We start from the raw sequence: 5737 nt of genomic DNA, 5'->3' as shown, positions 1-5737 counted from the left end.
AGAGCATTTTTCATATGGAAATATCTATATAACTGGTATATTTAATTGCTTCTTCCCCAAACTAACAAAAAGTAAAAAAAATTGACCTCAGGAGACTATACTCTAGAAAAGGTATAGTTTGTAATTATTATAAATCCCCCTGGATTTATAAAAATCCATCACTTTCATTAATTCAAATTCTTCTCAGTTTATAATGAAGAAAAACCCTTGGGTTTCAGAGTACAGTTTCTCAGAAACAATTTAGGACCTTTCCATATTTGCCCTTGAAGCCATGCCCATGGTGTTGCTATTGCCAATACAACATGATTGTTATAGTTGGGAGAGTAAATGGGATGAACCTTCAGACATGTGCCACAGTAAGATCAATCTTTCATATGACCTAACTGACAATGAATTCTCAAAAAGTGTTTGTTCTAGTGAAAGAAATTAGAGAGAATAAAAGTATATTTTACAAAAACAGAGTAGTTGTGCTTTTAATTTGATCTTTCCTCTCCAACCACTATTTTTTAAAGGAAATGTGTAAACAGTGTGTGATTCCACAGCTAGGAAACATAGTAAGGATTTCCTACCCTGAAAAAATTAATCCGCGCCTTATCTGTGTTTGCTTCTTCAACTGATAATTTGTCCGAGCCATCACCCCAAAAGTTAGAATCTTAGGTCCTAGTGCTTAGAAGAAGTACATTATCCTTTTGTGTTTGGGAAACTGATGCCCTTGGGAAAAGTGGATGTGGCTTTAGTCCATATTTTGTACATAGTTGTTTGCTAGACTATTGAGCTCCTTGACAGAAGGGATTATCTTTTTTATTTTTTTGTATTCTCATGATTCAGTAGAGTAGAGTAGTCTGGCACATGATAACCTCTTAATTATTATTAAATGACTGTGATTGCAGGATACAGTCAGGGGACTAGTGTGAACTTGTTGGAATCCTAGAAATAGTAACTTTTGAAGAACAGTGGCCACAGACCATACAAATTAGTGAGCTCTACTTTGAGAATGCAGACCTCAAACTCTGCCTCTGCTATCAAAGGAAGATACCTGAGAAAGATAACTTTCTTAACAAGAAAGAATCATGGGATGATGATAACTATCATATAACTTATCAAAGGATCTGAGCTCTTTTTCCATATAGGTGTTCAATTTTATGTCTTATGGTTTTATCTGTCCTAGAATTATCAATACTGATCAATCAACAAAGATTTATTTAGTCCCTATCATATGTTGGTCATTATACTAATCACTAGCTAAAGATAAAAGCAAAAAATAGTTCCTGTCCTCCAAAAACTTATAGTCTAATGCAGGAGACTCTACATATGCTCTGACATACACACATATACACATACAAACACATCAAGTTCATAAAACTTATATACACAATAACTTTAGCAGAGAACATATTTAAAGTTGGGGGGAACAGAAAAGACCTTTTGTATTCAATGATATTTGTATAAAGTCTTGAAAGTAACTAGGGGGTCACCATGTTAGGAAGGAGCAGAGCTTAAAGTAGTGGGTATAGGAGTGGATTTAGAGTCAGGGTTGAGACCATTTCTCTCAGCAGCTCATGCTCAGGATGTCAATGATAAAGACCATGGGGGTTTTTGAAGAGGAAGAAGAACTGTAACACATGTGAAAGTGAATCAAACTTTCTTTGTCTATCAATCAGCAACTTTTAAACTAATCAATCAAAAATTTAAGCATCCCTATTTAACACTAAGCATGAGAGTTCACAAAGCACTTAGAGTGGATGACAACTCCAGAGGCCACTGCCAACTTCCTTGGACAGTGCAAGGCAAATTGAAAGACTGTGATTGGTTCCTATAAAATGGGGGAAGGGACAGGAAGTGACATGGAAAAAGGACTATAAAAAGTCTTGAACTTCCTCTCCAGGAGACTTCAACTTTGTTTTTGGAGTTCTTTGGAACTTGACTTTTTGAACTTCAACTTGGGATTCTGCATTGGTGAGCTGGACTGAAGGAGGAGACTCTTTCTCTGAATCCTGCATTGGCTTGCTGGGTGAGTAGCTGGCCTTCTTTTCCTGGCTTCTGGAGAGATTGTTTCTGGAGAAGCCTTCCTTTCCTGGAGGAGGCTGTGTTGGTGGAACCCTTATTGAAGACACCACCGGGTCCTCTGGCTGAAGGTTACCAAGCCCTGCCAGGGCTGAACTGGACACTAGAGCAACATTTAGGGTGATAGGCTAGACATTTCTCTACCTTCTTACATTTCTCCACTTGCACTCTTTTCACCTCTTTGTAAATAAAGCTTCTAAAACTCATTTTGACTTAAGCTGTAATATTTTTAAATGGGCAACCACAATATTACTTTAGAACATTGATATTAGCATGAAATCTAAATTATTATATTCTTACAGACAATATTTAAATTTTGAGGAAATGAAGTAACCTGGTAAGAAGATGGATCTGGGAAATCAGTGAAAACTAGGATATTCCATTTTATAGTTGAAAATGTGGGAAGAAAAATTTTTACATTTGAATTCTACACATTCGTACAAATGGTATTGATGCTGACGTATTATGCATTGCATCAAGATATGTTGACCAAAGTTATTTTTTAACTTCATCTTATGAAAAATTGAAGCCATAGGAAGAAATAAACATTTTAAGGACTGTTGAAGATGTGTTCCTATCAGTTATCAAGCTATGTTTGATTATCTAGAGATAGATTGTTTTGTTTGCAAGATTAGCCCTGTAACCTGTTCCCAAGATTTGGACCTATGTGACAGCCTACTAAAAAATTAGGTATTAGAAGCATAAGAAATCTTAATGGTTTACTGCACATGTAAAATATTTATCAAATAGCTTGCTGGATTAGTTGGGGGAATGGGGAGAATCTGGCTCAAATTAAAAACAAAAACAAAGGATTTATAAAAGTCTGACTATAGCAAAGATTACTCTACAATGTTTGAATTTCAATAAATTTGTCTTGCTATGATTTAGTCCACGTGTAAAGGAAAAGGCAATAAAGAATCTAAGATACCAAAACAAGTGAGACCCAAGTACTTCTAATGTCATCAATCCATTTGAAATTAGGATGTGTCCAACATAAACCATGTCTGTACTCTGATTTAGAAATGATGGTAGCATTTGTATTCTCACTGTCTAGCCAAGTGGGTAATGCTTAGTAAATGCTTGTGAACTAGAAAAAAATAATAACAAAGTTCATCTGGAAGAACAAAAGATCAAGAATATGAAAAGAACTAATGAAAAAAATGTGGAGGGAGGCCTAGCAGTACCAGAACTTAAACTGTGCCATAAATCAGTGATCATCAAAACAATGTGGTACTGGCTAAGTGAAGGAAACATGGGTCAATGTAAGAGACTAGAACAATCTAGTGTTTGATAAACCCAAAGATCCCAGCTTTGGGGATAAGAACTCATTATTTGAAAAAAAACTGCTGGGAAAATTGGAAAATACTATGGGAGAGATTAGGTTTAGATCAATATCTCACACCCTATATATCAAAGATAAGGTCAAAATGGGTATATGACAAACATAAAGAGGGATAATAAAATTTTTGATTGATTTAAAAAAAATCTTAATTATTACAGAGTCACTGAGGAAAATTTACATCTAGTACCATACATTGACAACCTGAGTTTAACTCTGAGAGCTAATGAACTTTGGGTCAAAGGCTACATCTAGTCCAATACATTAGGCGTCCTTGGTGGTGTTTCCTGGGCTATTCTTGTAGCAAGAACTTGCCACCTTTATCCAAATGCAGTAGCATCAACTCTTGTACATGTATTTCTCTTGGTGTTTTCTAAATGGGAATGGCCAAATCCATTGCTATTGAAACAATCTGAAGAATGCATTATTAATTTGCCTGTATGGGACCCAAGGATAAAACCCAATGATAGATGATACTGTAAGGATAATTTTTAGTGTTTTGACTTAAAATCTAAGTAAGTGGTCACCATGGGATGAGCCATTTCAGGGAGACAAGGAATACTATATTTACAAGTTTGATCATGGAGCTGATAACCCATTTGTTAAGTAAGTTGTGAACTGGCTGTAGCCACATATTTATAAAGTAACCACATGGGGAGCAGGACAAGGCCAAAAGCTTTTTCCAGGTTTCCCTTAATCCTAATCTAGGCAGTTGTTCCCTAAAGGAAAGGAGATTTAGAAACAGCTCTCCTAGCCAGGACCTTAGGGCCCTGTTGCTAAGATTTAAAACAGCTGTGTTTTATTTAATTTAAGGAGAAATTAAAATGTTTTTTACTCACCTGCTCTTGCAGCTGTGTTTTTGAAGCTGAGTTAGCTTGTTTAAAAAGACTGACTAACAGAAGCAAGTAATAAAGAAAGGAAAGAGATTTCACAGAAATTTGAGGGTTTTCATCACAACCGACATAGTCAGCCAAAGCTGTAAGCATAATTTTTGTTTTGACTTAACATCTAAATAAGTGGTTGCCATGGGAAATTCTTTAAGTTCATTGTTCATTCTTTTCTAGTATTTGGAGGGGAGACCAAACTGAAAAAGGTTAATTAGTATCAACAAAAACAATAGAATCTAAGGGGCACCATCTTCTGCCCCATGTGGAGGTGCAGTAGCACCTTGAGTATTTTCTGGACAAGCACCATTTTTTATATATTGTTGTTGGGCATTGTGTTGGGGTTGGGTATTATAATTTTCTTCATTTGGAGCACTGTCATTATTTTCCCAATTTCTATTTCTATAATTTTGATTTCTAAAATTTTTATTTCTTTATTCATTATAGTTATTTCTATAATTTCTAAAATTATGGTTTCTATGATCATTATCATAGTCATTTCTATAGTTATTATTTCTAAAGCTGTTATTAAACTGTGTATTACTTCTGATAATCTTGATAAAAGTTCTACACTCTATCATTTTGTGGCCCTTCTCACAGAAGTGGCAGGTTACTGATTTATCTGTGGATTCCTGCAAAGGGGCTATGATCTCTCCCTTATTTTTCAATTTTCTCTTTAACATTTCAATTTCTTTCTTTAAGTCTTCCACTAATGTATTGTGTTCCTCAGGTCTTTTTACATGACCCTTATAAACATAGGTTACTACTCTCCTCAATTCGTCGAGGTCCATAGAGTCCCAATTAGGACAGCTAGTTTTAAAGTAATATTTTACCACTGAAAACAATTCTCAATGAATTGCCTACGTATTTGCCTAATTCCCCTTTCTCTGGATAAATCAAGGTCCATATATTTATTCCTACATCAATAAGTCTGGCCATTAACTAGGAGGGGGTCTCATCAATTTCTTGTCGGGTTCTTTCAAATTTGACCATTTTTCAGGTCTATCTTGAGCATGCTCTCATGGCTGTCAATAATGCTTCTCTGGCCTGGTTTAGTTTTGTATAATCTGGTTCAACATTGGGGTTCCAATGTGGATCTTCAGTTGGCCAATAATGTCCTTTTCTGCCTTGCTTCTGATTAGCCAGAGGGATGACATTGTTTTTTTTCTCTTTTTGTTAAAAATGTTTCTAATAAATTTTCAACATCCATCCAAGTGGGGTCAAAAGTTCTGAATATGTTCTCCAATCTTTTTATAATTAATATTGGTTCTTCCTCAAATGATGGAAGATCTTCTTTGAATTTATTTAAATCTTCAAGGTTAAAAGGTATATGGTGTCTTACAGATACCAAGTTCCCATTTTTATTAAAAGTGGGCACTTCCTTTAAAGGAAATATCTGATCTGAATTCGTTGGTACTCCTGTTTCTGTTTCTAGGCTTCTTAATCCATT

The 5737-nt window shown here is 35.2% G+C and overlaps 1 pseudogene; it reads left to right on the top strand.

Moving 5' to 3' along the window:
* The first annotated feature begins 1586 nt into the window (after positions 1-1586).
* On the top strand, positions 1587-4676 carry LOC103093798 (poly(A) polymerase type 3-like; annotated as a pseudogene).
* The last annotated feature ends 1061 nt before the right edge of the window (positions 4677-5737 follow it).

Source organism: Monodelphis domestica, chromosome 3, assembly GCF_027887165.1.
Source record: "Monodelphis domestica isolate mMonDom1 chromosome 3, mMonDom1.pri, whole genome shotgun sequence".
Taxonomy (NCBI): Eukaryota; Metazoa; Chordata; class Mammalia; order Didelphimorphia; family Didelphidae; genus Monodelphis; species Monodelphis domestica.
This window is presented reverse-complemented; position numbering and strand designations above follow the sequence as displayed.